The sequence below is a fragment of the Mugil cephalus genome, chromosome 3 (assembly GCF_022458985.1).
Source record: "Mugil cephalus isolate CIBA_MC_2020 chromosome 3, CIBA_Mcephalus_1.1, whole genome shotgun sequence".
Lineage (NCBI taxonomy): Eukaryota > Metazoa > Chordata > Actinopteri > Mugiliformes > Mugilidae > Mugil > Mugil cephalus.
The window spans coordinates 4,403,002-4,418,655 of record NC_061772.1 but is presented as its reverse complement, the minus strand read 5'-3'; the positions used below and the strand labels follow the sequence as shown (position 1 = coordinate 4,418,655).

The 15,654-nt window shown below is 39.5% G+C and overlaps 1 protein-coding gene across 2 annotated transcripts in view; it reads left to right on the top strand.

Annotated features, from left to right (window-relative positions):
• The window catches only part of efl1 (elongation factor like GTPase 1), a 59,925-nt gene that overhangs the window by 25,207 nt on the left and 19,064 nt on the right, over positions 1–15,654 (top strand). The gene's annotated exons all lie outside the window — the stretch shown is intronic.

The window sequence follows — 15,654 nt, the reverse complement described above, 5'->3', positions numbered from 1 at the left end:
GTAAATGTGCATATGCCCTGCAACCTGCACATTTTGAGGTAAAAAAGTTTTACCTGGGACCTGGGTTTGTTTATTTGCATTCAAGTTGGAGAGGCACAACTAAATTTGATGAGAATTAACTTAGTAGGAGCATAAAGAGTCTTGAACCCCACCCCAACCCCCGAAACCATCGGCATAAAGTGGACAGCAAGGCAGAATTGCACCCAACCTTACAAGTGGTTTTGCGTTTAAATGGGAGTAAATCCTGCTGCGTATTCAGCATCTGGTAGAGAGGTTGATAGCTGCACATAGTTTTGGAATGAGGACATGTTTAACTCAGACATATGAGCAGGATGTACGGGTGCTTCATATAGTGTATTTGTAACACTGATGTAAAACTGTAGCACAGACGGGAGTACAGGAATGAGAAGTACATTTAATAGTTACCCGCCTATGGGCCAGATGTGTGTCGAAATAAAGCTTTGTCTGATCTACGATGTCTGGTGATAAAAGAAATCCTAAATAAATTGGCACATCTCTGATGCAAAATTGCAAGTACTGGGACAAACACAGCTTGGAAACTCTCTGAGTATTTCAACAAAAGTCCTTTGTTTAATTTTCTTCAGTGTTTTTGATTGGAACCACACTCCCAGCCAACAATGGGATTTATCTGTGATTGCAGCTGAGGGAGAGCACACAGCCAGCACGATGGTGTTTGATGGTGAGCTTAGTAAGGCCAGTGGTTTGTCACAGGGGTTAAAGACGTGGGCAGCATCAAACTCGTCATCGGGGCCCTAATGGGAAACAGCTGCCTGAACAGCAGCGGCCACAGCCCAAGTCATCCAAGTCAGTCCTTTGGGAGGGAAGAAAAGACAGAAAAAAGCAGTCCTGAGTGAAATGAATGATGCTGATTCAACACTGGGCGACTTTATGAAAACATTTGTTTTGCATTAGGCTTCTCTCTCTGCATGCCAGCAGTGACTAGCAACCCAGATCTCTAACAGAACACACCAACTGATTGATTTTACTGCTGTCAACCACACCAGGGTAACAGCAGAGGCCAGCTGAGTTCATCTCAGTACAGTGCAGACCATATAATGAATAATGACAGTGTCTCCTGTAGTGTTCCACTTCTAACAATAAAACATTCTAGTAAATCACACCTTATATTCCATCACTGGAAAGAGTAGTTTGCTTTTTATTCTTCTGTCTGGGAATTTTAGCCTTTTTTCATAAAGTAAATAATAATTCTTCACAGAATGTTGTTTTTTTTTTTTTTGCTCTTTCGCTAATGGCCTCATGATTGATGTCAATTTTTGTCTCTGATTGGTTGTACTAATATACTTTTTTTCCCTCTGTGAACTTCCATATGCCTTCCATGTGCCAGGAACAGCCTTGCGGTTAGTGTTAGGTTTTTATGTTGTCCATCCGTCCCATTCTCTTCAATGCAATATGTCACAGATACGCCCACTCAGAAGTGCTGCCTCCAGCCGGCTGGCAGTCGCCTGCAAGTCAGTTTCCATTGAGTTTCCAGCTGTCCCTGTCTCTTTGAGCTTTTTTTTTTTACATACAGTCTTTGGACGTATCTCGATTTGACTGGAAGCTCAGCCGTTCATTCAAATTTCAGGGTGTCACTGAGAGATTTCCTCCACAGAAACACATTGACATAGTGTGGCAGCCAACACTGCTAAGTTGTCTTGACTTATTGTGTAGCTTCGTACGTTAATCTGCCGTAACATTATGTCTGGGGTGCCTGGTCTGGTCTAGGTGGGTGGTACGTAAGTAACATCTACATGAATACCAGGTTCTAAAGATTCCCAACAGAATATTGTACAGTCACAAGATGGTCAGTATTATTTACTTCTCCTGTCAGCGGTTTTAATGTTGTGGCTGATCTGTGTACATTGTCCATACAGTATGGAGCAAATGAGTCTTTCATTCTTGTACTTGAAAGTGGAGTTTACCAGAATGATCTTAAATCAATGTTTGCTCACTGGACCGCTTTCAACCATGTCACAGGATCTTCATCAATAAATAAACTCTTCTTCTTGGATGGCAGATGGTCAAGCTGTCTATCATTTTAAACACTGTCAGTACAAGTCCATGTTGGGTTAAAAGTTTGCATTACATCATGCTAACTACGTTTTTCGACTTAGGCAGTAAAATACTGTTTTTGGCGACTGCATCACAAATCAGTAAGGAATCAGCTTTGGCGTAAACAGAGATTGAATCAAGCCTCCATTGCTTCCTGCCGGACGTACTTGTGTGTGCATGCAGCAGTTAGAGTTTTCTTTTGCTTCTGTCTCTTCCTCAGCCGTCCTTGACACAGTTTCTAGTCCCAGCCGAGCCCTGCTGGGATCCCATAGCCACAAAGCATTCTCCACCTCATCAGTCCTCTGCTCTCCCCTTGGAAATTTATTGACCACCTCTTCTCTCATGCTCCCTCCCACCTTTCATGTCCTTTTCTCTACTCCTCCATTGCTCTTTTCTTGACTCTTTCTCTGTCTAAGTCTCACTTTGTCTCAATCTCACTCTGATTCTTTATGTAGTCTCTTGAAGTTCTTGAAGGCCCCATTAACAAGTTTCTTTCAGTTACTAAGAATGACGTCGATAGAGGGGAGGAAAGGAAAGATTCTCCTTAACTTAATGTATTTATAATTACGCCACATTTTTCTTCATTTGCACAGTTCCAGGACTCCATATACAAGTGGCAACATAATACGTCTTCCTGCGTGTTGCCAGCGTTACCGTTTCATGCTTATGAAATATTTAGAGAACTGATTCGTATATTTGATTTAGAGTTAAAAGAGTTGCATGATCTTACCTATGTGTCTTTCCAAATGCTGTGTCCCAGATAGATTTAATTACGCACCCTTTTCTCTGACAAACTGAGCTTCTTCCAAAAGTGGATTAACCTGAAAGCAGATGTCTCGTGTGTAAGTGATGATGAGGAAAACTAAGCTTTGAAAAACAAAAACGTACCTGCCTAGTTACGATTCTGACTCTTTTGGGGGGGAAAAAATAAATAAATGCCGTGGTCACTCATTTGATGAGTACAAATCACAGCTATATTTGGTTTTATTTAGTTAAATTTAATGTTTATAAAAATGTAAGCCAATAAGAAGTCCATGCCTGTCACAGTTGCTTTCATCCTTTTTTATTATATTATTTTTCGTGTTCAGGTGTTTATGTTCCATAAACTGCGGCACATACTTTCAACTGGGTTTTATACTTTTACATCCCCTCTGATAGTAATTGTAGTAAAACTACTAGAAGAACCTGCAGAAATAATAGCTTTGTGATGGTAATTGTAGTGGGTAGGTTTAATTGTTTTGCCTGACACAATTGTCCCTGAAAACTCCAGTAGCAGGATGTAGGTGGGTCAGTTAGAAAGTCACTACCCTAAATAAACTACCCAGCTGAGAGATGAAGAGGTGGGTTGTGGGCTGTGTGTGTGTGTAGAAGATAGGTTAGAGGGCGGTGGATCTTCCTCTGGGAGTTAACTGCAGTCAGGTGGCTGTAGCACAGGGCAGCAAAGCCCCCAGAATTTTTGCTGCTACCCTACACCTCCTGCTCACCTCCCTTGTTTCACTTCAGTAAACTGGTGATCCAATCTTTGGCACTGAGCCTGGACCTGGCTGACCTCTACCCACAGCTTCACAGGCATCTCAGAACACCCAGCCATAATGAGCATCTTCATTACTCCCTCTCACTCTTTCCTATTGTTCGGTACAAGTGGTGCTGGCAGCCTGCCCTCATTGTTTGACTGAGCCATGCGGTACGCTCATCCTGGCACCGTTAAGCCAGTAGATGGCGTGAGTGAGGAATAAAATGCATGGCGTCTTCACTTGTGTGCCTCTCGAACACAGACCGGAAAAAGACTGGCAACTGAAGTGTCCTTCAGTTGCCAGTCTTTTTATAGTTTATTATTATTATTATTATTAGATTTGTTGTAATACTATTATTTAGAATATTTCATCTAGTAATATTAGATGTCAGTTACTCAAAACAGAAGCATTAACATATGCCCTGAAATTAAGCAGAGAACCCAATTAATCAAATGAAACTAAATATTATATTTATGTATTTATCTATCTATTTAGCAATTAGTCTATAATACTTATCTGTTTCGTCTGACACTTGCACACATTTGTGAGAAGTGTTTGGTGGCACAGACAAAGCAGCTTTCTGTGGAGCTCAGGAAAAAAAAGTGGAGTTGTTGTTGCTCATCAGGCTGGAAAAGGTTACAAAACCATCTGTAGAGAGTTTAGAATCCACAAATCTACAGTCAGATTGTGAACCAGTGAAACAGAGTTAAGACAACAGTTACCCTCCACAGTGGTCGATCAACAAAAATCATCACAAAGGCACGATGTATAATAGTCTGAGGGGTCACAAGGGAACTCAGGGAAACTTCTAAGCAAAGCTAGACACAAAGCAAAGCATTTAGTACAGAGCGCTGGTGTGTTATTGTCTGTTTCCCTGTGTGTTCTGAGTGTAAAGTGAAAGCAGGTTTATATCTCCCTGTGCTGTGCCTTTTGCGAGCAGATAAATCAACTGCACCATTAGAGTGCCTCATAGTTCTGTTGAAGTGGAAAATACATGCATTTCACTAGCATTGAGATGAATGACAGTGGCTCCATATGTCTTTCATGAGGAATAACGTGGAGATGTTTCTTTAGCTCTCCAGCTCAATCATTTACTTACACGTGTTAAAGCAGTTAACAGACTGTGATGAGAACATTTTCTTTTGGTCACTGATGTATTGAGTTATCTCATCCAAGCAGCACTACTGTACAGGTTTTGTAATTTTGTAAATTTGAATGTGAGGGACAAATGTTTCTAACAGATGTTTATGTTATTCACCCGTTGCCAGTTCACCACACACTCTTGGCAGAAAGACAAGACCGTTGGAGTAACTGCTTCTTATGCTGCCATTAGTTTTTCGTTGTTGCCACATTTCCTATAAATTACACAAATATGCAGATTTTTGCAGCAGAACAACGATTCATCATCTCAGAGTAAGGTTAAGCTGTAGGTAAAGAGAAACCCGAGTAATTCCCCTTTCGTGATCTTATTGACAGTGGGGACAAAAAAAAACCTTTTAACAGCATGTTTTCTTTTTTTAATACAAAAATACCAGTTGGTATTTGTCATGCTGTTCTTTATTTTTCTCCTATATTTGTTCTTACTCAGAGCTATGTTAATAAATCACATCATATCTCATCTTACATTTGACTTTGCAAGTAATTAATTTGGAAATTATGCTCAGGCAGGAGGAGTAGACCTAACAAAATAAGTGAGTGCTATCAGAAAATGGCACCTGTGAGGAGTAAAAAGGAAAAAGGAGCAAACTTTACTAATAAGTCAGTACTTTTTCAGTTCTCTTATACATTTTCTGATCAGTCAGACATTTTTGTGTCATTAGTTAACACGCGGTGTTACGCTTTCACAAGAAGAGGAAGAGGCATGCGTCAATCCCTGTATGCCACAGGGTAAGATTGAGTTAAAAAAAAGTGGCATAAAATTAGAAAACCTTTATTTATCCTGCAATGAAGAAATTGCAGTTTGCAACAGCCTACATAGGAACAGAAAATGACAAATGTAAAGAGTATGTAGAGTACTGTATAAAAGATAAATAATAAGATAGAATAGAATAAAAAATTGTATATGTATTTTGACATGTATACAAAAAGTATTGAATTGCACAGATAGTGAATGTCTTGTAGTTCTGTGTGGGGCTGTGTGACTTTCTCTGTGTGGCAGTGAGATAGAGATTGTGTAGTGCTTGTGCATGTGTATTGTGTGACATGGTCAGTTAGCTCTGTGACAGGTGTCTTAACCCTCCTTCATCATCTAGTGCTGTGTACGAAGAATGAGGATTATGATTCACTCTCACCTCCCCCAAGTTGACACAGACCAGTCTGTCTTGCCTGGACCACCGTTAGTAAATTCAGTAAATTCAGACTGAAAAAGTCTAAATCTTTCGCCTTTTCTCTTCCCTTTTCTCTACCCCATATCTATATCTGAAACACCTGTCAGTATAATGTAATACAGTCTCGCAACACCACAAATCCAAAGCTGTCACATGGGATAGTTACAAGGGATAGTGTAGTGCTTTAAAGAAAGTAAATGTTAATCTGCTGGAATGTGACAACCACAGCTTTTTGAAGTTTAAAGAAATTGTGTTACACGAGCTTGGACAGGTGCTTCTACTTGAATGCACGCCAAGATACAGCCTGCTGCGTTGTGCACTACCATTGCCATTATACAGCCTGATGTACACTGCCAGTCAAAAGTTTGGACACACCTTCTCACTGAGTTGAATGAGAAGGTGTGTCCAAACTTTTGGCTGGTTCTGTAGGTCTAGATGACAGCTGGCCCCTTCTGTGGCAATCATGATCAGGGTTTACATGTTCAGAGCCCACGCAAAGTGTCTGTGTAAATAGACCCAGACCAGGGATTAACATAAAATGTGATATGGGCAGTGTTAAGTTTAACATTTAAAACCTTTGTAGTTAAGTGTAAGCCCATGAACAAATGGCATATAGAAGTGCGTGAGTGAGTTTTCGTTGCGTGTTGAGGTTGAATGGATTATATGTGATGAGCAAATCTAAGTATTTTGTGCTTAAAAGACTTGATTACATAGTCGGGTCAACAGAAAGCATGTCCTGCTTCAAATTGAAGTGGCTTAACTGTATTAAATTACAAAGCAAATACAACAGGATCATTTAAAAGCCCCTATAACTAAATACTTGCTATGGACCATCAAATTTGATGGAGAATATGCTGACTGGTTTGTTCGGTGCCTAGAATTCCACCTTGATATTGAAGAATTTGTTATTTCAATCTTTGTATCTGGGATACAGAAGGCGATAAAAGGACTTCTCTGTTGTTGCGGATATACAAACACACAGAACAAACACATGTCATGCTCTGAATAGAAGGCCATGGCTTCTATTCAAAGTGCGACAGTAAAAGCAGCTTCAGCTACAGGTGACTCATTTGTCAGACTGCAAGTTAAAGCAGAGCTCTCTATAATAACATGGGGAATCGGGGGGGGGGCATTATATGTGTCTGTCTGTTCATGCGTCACAATCTGAGCCTTTATAAAAAGCTAGGGGTGACTGTGGTGTGAATGTATGAGCTGTTTTGTCCTTTGCCCAAGCTTGCTTCACACTGCTGACGTATGTCAGGCTACCAGGCGCTTTACCATCATACTGACTCTAACACACATGTAGATGTTGAGTGAGTGAGTCATGCAAAGGGCACAAGGAGCCTGTCATGTAGAACATGCAGCTCTTTTACCTGAACACAGTCAACAAGCACAAAAAAGCATATGAACAGAGATACAAGCGTAAAGCATGTAGCTGGAATGTTGGACAGCCAAGTAATGGATTTTGTGATTTTCTACTTGTTCATATGTGCAACTTGCCTCATCTTTTCAGTCTTCAATTTCATTCTGAATCACCTTGTGCTGTTCCTCACGTTTTTGAGTTGTTCCTAAACCTTTTTTGTGTGTGTGCCTCTGTCAGGCTGTATCCTGCTGGGGAACGAGTATCATTGCTATGGGCTGGGGGTGTCCGTCTGGTCTAGGTGGTCTGTGTCTAATACCGCTTTCACGGGGCTCGACCCAGCATTTTCACACCCGGGACGACTCGCCTTTGGTGCCTTTCACATCGGCAGAAGTCCCAGGTCGGACCTCCCACTGTGAGAGCTGTGTACCTGTTTTTCCTCCCTCTTACGTCATTGCGTACATTGCAGGTAAACAATAGGCTGCATGGTGCATTTTCTTAACCCTTTCAGTTTGTTATTAACCTGAAGAATAGACCGGTCAAACCCCCGCTCTTTCAAAAGGCTGCATATACTTGAATAAATCACCGTGTCCTGCACAGAGCCTGATATCCACCGCCAAATCTCCTCTTCTCCTCGGATGCAGAGCGCTGCCATGATCGTTAAAAAAGTGTGGGATATTGCTATACAAGCTGTATATAAACACAGTCGCACATGTATTCCCCGATCGGTGCAATTTCCCAAACATGACGTACGACTGATTCACCTATGCACTTCCATTAACGATCGTGTAACAACACATTTGATTTGTTTGACTGAAAAATATGAACATAAATCTCTGCCCTTCAGAGATCGGTCTTTATAGGAGTAAATCAAAACTTGAGCTGGAGCTTCTACAATGATATAGTATTGTCAGGCCCAGAGTGACACATTCAGAATGTAACAGGCAGATACATCAACATCAGAGCGAAAAACCCGGGTCGACGCAGCATTCCTGTTCACATCTAAGCCGCGTCAAGCCGAGCTGATAAAATCCCGGGTCGATTGTGGGTATTTCGCTCGATGTGAAAGGGGCAAACGTTTCCCAGCAGAACACTGCATTTTTACCAGATGGTCAATGTTATTTACTTCTCCTGTCAGTGGCTGTAATGTTGTGGCTGTTTGGTGTATATGCTAACAAGCCACACACGACTACAATACAGCATATGATGACACGGTATACAGAAAAATGTTCTAAACAGAAGTTATACAGAATTTGAACTACACAATAACGCTGCTTTTGCAATGAATGGATGAGTACTGCTATTGATAGATACTACTGTACTACTAACTGTAGGTTCATACAGTATATACAAACTTAGTATTAGTTTTGCTATGTTGAGTACTGTGCTAAAGAGTTCATGTTACCACAGATGCATGTAGTGAAAAATATATCTATAAAAACTGTACACATAGTTGTGCAACATTTGTCGTGCAATTGTCCATGTCAGCTGAAAGAGGCTTGTGCAGTGTTTGGGAGTTTGTGGTTGTATGGTATTGCGTTGTGCGTGTTAATGTTGGGGGCTTGGTGAGTCTTTGGAGAAGGGAGAGTGTTCAGAGTTCAAGTTTGAAAAGGTTATGAAGTTAAATCCCTTATGAGTGTGGTTGCTGCTAGCATTTTTTATTTTATTTCATTTTTTTCCATATCGTTTCAGGATGTTTAAAATGAATGTGATTCTCTGAGTCCAGATGCAAATTTCTTTGTATTTACTGTTCTTTAAACCCTTACAGCACTGGCATACATGGGGCTACAGTCAGTATTATAAATTTCAGTCATTCAGGAATCCTCTTTCTTTCGATGTTGTTCGTATATTGAAGCATTTCACAGCATTTGCAGATCTTAAAAGTGTGTTAACTGATGCATGTAGGAAGTGATTTAAATGATTAAAAAAAAACTCTTTATATCAAAACTACTCAAAATCGTGCAGATTTAACCTACAATGCCATCATAATCACAGTGTAACCACAAGCCTCTTACCTCTTTAAACTCTCTAATTCCAATCTTCTTTGTTCAAACAAAGGAATGATTGACGTAACTATTACATAACACCATGGGGGATACATTATTAAGAATTTGTCATAGGCAGAATTTCAAACTGCAGTATAGACCTAAAAACTCATCAACTGACAAAAACACATGCTTCCTTTCAGATTACAGATAAACATGTACTTCACTTGTGACAACTCTCCCAGATCCGTAGCAGAGGTACAGTAAAACATCAGTAAATATGTATCTGGCAAGTTAATAAAGCCCCCAGTATCATTTAAGTAAACAGGGTCACTTAACATGGCTACTTTGCATTCATCAGCCTCAACATGGTCAGTTGACCATTTTCCACAATAATACACATAAATCTTATTTAAGACTACATTTTTTCACATGCATTTACAGTCATTCATAATAACAACCGAAACATTAGGTTCAGTTAACACTGAATAACAGCAGGATAGAGAGTTGTCCTTGTAAGTTTAATTCATTAAATGCCAAGTTGGTTTAACTAAAAAATGTATGTAATGTTACATGTTTTGCCATTTATTAGATGTTATTTCTGTTCTGTTGATTTAGTTAATTTGTTCATTTGTAGAACATTTCAATTAAAAACAAAAGAGAACAAAAATACATATGTCATCATCAGATGCCATCATTTTCTCATTTTCTGCAGGCTTCATATTTACAATTTCCTAGTCCAAGTTCAGAAAATACGGAACTAGTAAAATGTTTAGACAATTATTTTCCAACAGGAAGGAAAACAAAGTCCATCACAGTAGCCTCTGTAGTCGGTACATGTCATTTTGTGACCATAATTTCTGTAGTAAGAGGAATTATCTTTACACAAAGACTGTTATTTGTGGATATTGCAGATTTGGGCTGATAATTATTAGTGTATATTGGTAATTTTAATGCATATTCATTATGTGGCCATTGCATTTGGTCACTTTTTACACCTATAGCTCTATGAGCATTATATGAATATATCAAAGTTTCTTCCAATTCTGGGTTAGAATGGAGTCACTGTGATTTATGTACCCATTGTTACGTGAGCACAATTTTGATGGAAGTCATTGGACTAACAGATGTTCTGGAATAAGTTACCTGTCTGAATGTTGGTCATTCCAGGGTTCATGGTTGGGTGCAGAGCTTATTAAAGCTCCCCTGTGGAACAGTACCAATAAGTACTGTATAAAGCCACCTGCACTTTAAGCTGAGTGTAGAAACCTATGCTACACTGAGTTGATCTATGAACTTATTTCTAGTTTAAGTATTTCTGTTGCAGCTCAAGCCTGAACATTTGAATAGATGTGTTTCATTTATGCTCCACACTCACACAAAGACCTGTAAGGCATTTCACAAAATGGTACTAGAAGCCAGCAAAGGACACTTCTGTTACTTTTATTTTCTTAACGCATGGCTATTCACCCTTGTTTCAAGTGAATTTTTAGGTTGCGTATTGTTAGATTATACTCTCCATCAAATACACAACAATGGACACAGAAATAGTGTCAAAAGTATAAAATTGTCATATGTAGAATATGCTGTCTTATTCAATAACATATTCTTGCTTTAATGTACTCAACAAGTATGATACCTTCAACTGATGTATCCCTTTTAACTTCTCATCCGCAGCACTTGTGTTAATACTTTGCAAAAATCTGATTACACATTATTCAATTATAAAAGCCTGTAATTGATTGTAGGCATATTCCCATGCACAACGCACTACACTTAAGTGCTGTTCAGGCATTAACAATATATGAAATCACAGAATGATTTACAGAATGAAAACAATAATGTGCCACAGTAATCAAAAGTTCTAACTGTTCTTTTTTACCTTGGTGGAGTTTAGACAGTAGTGCAGCTTCCACACTTCTGCCAATGCACATCTAGGCTACATGCACCCACAAACACATGCTTGACTTGCTGCAGCTTAAGTGAGACTTTCCAGTGCAAGGGAAATTCCATAGGATCTAAAAGGGAGCTGATATCCAAGGCTCTGGCCTTGTACTTAATATAACACAATCCATGCTGAACATTTAACAATTTCCAGTCCCACATCATATTTATTGCCTTTCCATCTGCCATTTTTCCACAGCTACAGCACTTCTTACAATGTTTTTTCTTTTTTTTCTAGGGTGACAAAAAGTAGAACTTAATTCATGCCATACGTCTGGCTCTGTGATGTTTCCTCCGTTACAGTCAGACTTCCTCTATCACATCCACGAATAATGCACAGAGTTTGTTCTGCTTCTTCATTTCTCTTGAGAGCCAATAATGAGGAAATGAGGAAATCAAATACAATAGAATTAAGGAAAAGGATCTCTACTCTCCTTGTAGGGGGGTTAATTTGGATATCACATTATGTCCTTAGGTAAAACTAGTCCTGTGCGAATTGGGCTTTTGATTGATTTTGCTAATCAGTGAATATAGTGTGCGCTAGCAACTTTGTGCGTGTATTCCAGATAGTTCCTGCATACTGCTGAACATCTGTTGTACTGTGTAGATGTTGTCCTTGTCTATATCTAGGCACTCCTTCACCCCCACATTAATCTTGTATAGAATCAGGCCCGTGTGATCGTAGATGTCTTTGCGATTCACCACACGCTTCAGCTTAATGTGAAGGTTGCCTGGTGATACTTAGCTGTGTTTTCTCACCCTACATAACATAACATTCGTGAGGGGTTCAGTACATTCGGTCTCCGAAGCCACCAAGAACATTATCTTAGTAGAAATAATAGTTCAATGGGAAGATGTGTGGAAAGAAAAGAGGCCCAAATTTGAAGAACCAGTCATCAGGCGCAGGGCTGACACGCAACATGCATTCCTAACGAGGTTGGATATAGAGCATTAGTGGGGCAGTCACTCTACAAAGCCTTGATCAATCAAGAACATTTCACTGAAATAGCAGAAAGATCTTAGCGGTGACTCTGGATTAGGAGACGAGACTCATGGAAGAGGTAAAGGTTTACAAGCACACAAACTGTGGCCTGGTCGACAATACCGGAATCCCCTAGAAAGCAATAAAGCTAGGGCTTTTTTAAGTTAAACAATTATCCAGAAGAATGTCTGTACAGTGTTTTTTGTTTGTTTGTTTTTTCACAAAACGAATACACTACAGCTGTTATGTATAAATTACAGTTACTTCCAAATACTTTCTGTCTGGCACACAGTTGACAAGAAGAAATACATCCTTGCCATTTAATTGCCTCTAAACACTCTGTGGGCATAGGGAATATCAGTTTTAATATGTGTGTACCAAATTTCTTCTTCCAAAGAGTGAGGAAATGTATATCATTTCAGTGAAAGCAACCGTACAGTATGGAATATGAATATGAATCTCTGTTTTCCATAATACATCCTCACAATTTTCATTACATACCCAATGCCTTATTCATTTCTATGTGCTCAGGGAGAATGAAAAAAAAAAAACCTTTATGTAACCAGAGCGCGGCCAACTTTCTTTGTGGTTGAAGGAAATGTCTTTAGGCTTGAATCATCCTGAGCTCCGCAGTCAGACATAACCAGGCCTGGTCCCCTGTGTGTGTGTGTGTGAGTGTGAGTGTGACTGTGTGAGTGCGTGTGTATCTGTGTCTGTGTGGCTGAGTGCTTTCAAGCATTTTTGTCTTTCCTCAAGTTTGGTCAGTTAAAAGTAGTTATTACTAATCTGTCTTTCCTGTTGGATACGAGATGTCTGTAAATCCAGATTGTGACAAAACTCTAATAAATTCTTAAACTAAGGAACTAAATCATTTAATCATGTGTCTCAGTAGGTAGAGTTGAGTTAGTGGTACGATCCCCGGAACATGCCGCATGCCAAAGTTTTGTTGAGCAAAAAACTGAACCCTGACTTGCTGCCAGTACTTGGCACCGGTGTGTGAATGTGTGTGTGATTGTGTGAGTGAACGGGTTGATTTGTGGCTGTGACTGTAAAGCACTTTGAGTGCCAATAGGTAGAAAAGCACTTTATAAATACAATGCTATTTAAAACCTTTAAACATATTTTAAAAGTGTTAGTGGATCATTTATCGGCTTCTTTTTTAAGGATGCCCATATAATTCTGCTGTTAACAGGTGAAAGAAGGAGATAATTGTTAGCTTTATGCTTTATTTTTTTCATATTTTTAGCTTTCCAATGGAACTTGATTGATTTAAGTTTCCTACGACCTGCAGAAATCGTATGAACTGAACTCTAGTTATACCTTTATTACTCTCGTCAACTTCTGTTGCAGTATTATGTATTATGCAGTTTTCTGCAACACAGCTTGTTAAAAGTCAGTCTTTGGTTGCAAATGTCGAATATTATATCTGTTCCATGACGTTAGTATCGAGTATCAAATCTAAAATATATGTTGCGCATGTTATTGCATAGCCAGAAACACACTGTGCAGAGGCATTTCATAATGGTGCCAAATAATAAGATAAACATTGTACAATCACCTGTACAACAAATTTGGGATAGCCATAACTGAAGATGTGTTGTGATAACTGTCACTGCTTACAAATTCATGTGGACCACAGTGATTATTAAACACATCAAATATAAGGGCTGAACAAGAATATCTTTCTTTCCCAGCTAAGCACATTTGTCATAACCTACTGTTTTGTCCAACCTGCAGCTCTGCTGTGCTTCCCTTTAAATCAAACAATTAATTACACCAACTTGTCGCTGATGATGTCACTAATAGAAACACAGTAAAAAGTAATGCTTTGCACCAATAAAATCTATATCCTTGACCTGAATACATATGCTAAGAATATACAGCTCATAGGCTGCATACTGTGAGCACCATCAGTAGCATTTAGTAGCACTGCACAGTGTTTTCTTAGATAGGATAGTGTTAACAAACAAATGTGGTTCATCTCTGAAGCCTTCTCTGTGTGCTGTACCTAAAGGTCTAATAACTTTGACAATGAAATGAAATTCACCAGAAAATTTGCTGCTGCCCTCTCTGTGTCAGATGAGACAGGATAAGTAGTACTTTTGTTGTATTTCAGGGCGTATTTTGCACGTCATGGTATTGTGGGTTTCATCTTTAAGTATTCCCACAAAGGATGAACCGCTACTAGTTTGATGCAATGACCCACTGCGCTCCACAACCTGTTTTCTCTGAGGCCTCCATGTTGTTGTTGTCACATGATCAGCGACCAGACGATTTGATGCTTAAAGCATCATGGCACAATCTGTACAATCCCTAATTCCTAGCTCTTCCAGGACAGTTTGGAAACCATGAGTTTAACCATCAGAGATTGGAGAGGGCCTAGCTGACACTCCGCTGTTTCCATTGGTCGGTGTGGTTTGGCCAGGAGGAGCAGAGCAGGGATGTGCAGCCAAGGCCCTAACAGCTCAGATGATCAGAAGCTATAAACAAGCAAATAGCTACAGTGATCCGGTGTCTGTTAGTGGGGTCAGAAGTCTTGCTGAAATGTTTCGTGTCATTGTCCTGTGTATTGGATTTTTCATTCACCACATTTTGGGGCCAGTCCAAATGGGAGGGGATATAACCCTACAGTCGCTGTCCTATTTGGCCTCACTGAGGCGAAGACCAGTGTAAAAAATGTTTCCTAGGGCACACTACAGATCAGTGTCCAGGATGGCCCTCGAAGTCACTCAAGTGTTACTGACAGGTCCAGGGCCAACTGATGATTGCTGGATAGAAATGGTGTGATATGTCACTGAGACAGTACAAGACGAGATTTGACAGTAGAGACTGTGGTGTTACAATGCATCGTTGAACACTGAAGACTTCATTCAAGGCTGAACACTATTTTTCTAGTTGTAGTTATTTCTGTAGCTCCAGAGCCTTACCTTGGTTAAGGTGATGGTTTAGGTATTAAATGTAAATGGATTAAGTCCTTGTGAAAGTCTATTCAGTGAACACTGTTGGAATTACTATGAACTAATATGATTTACCGCAAAAATACAAACTGAATGGTTTTTCCAAGGCAGGCTTATTGAAAGCACTCAATGTGTACATATTTAATGGTGAGTAGTTCAGTTGATATCAAATGTATCACATGATGTCAGTAGCTCATATATCACAAACTGCGTGACTTTGCCATGAGGGTATTGATGGAAGTCTGGGTTTGATCCGAAGGAATGTGTGAAAATAATACCCACACAGGTGTTCTTGATCAGTCTCATTATCGTACTGACTAAATATCATAGCCAGCACTGTGCATTTGTTGCTAGGAAACTGTGCTTTGTTGCTTTCAACTAAGAGCTTAAGCAAAATATTCACTCAATACAGGAAATGGTTAAAACTATAACTGTTTATAGGAAGTTCTTATATAGCCAGTTTTTCAACCTTAAGATCTGTACCTTAACACACTTTAATATAGTATGAAGTC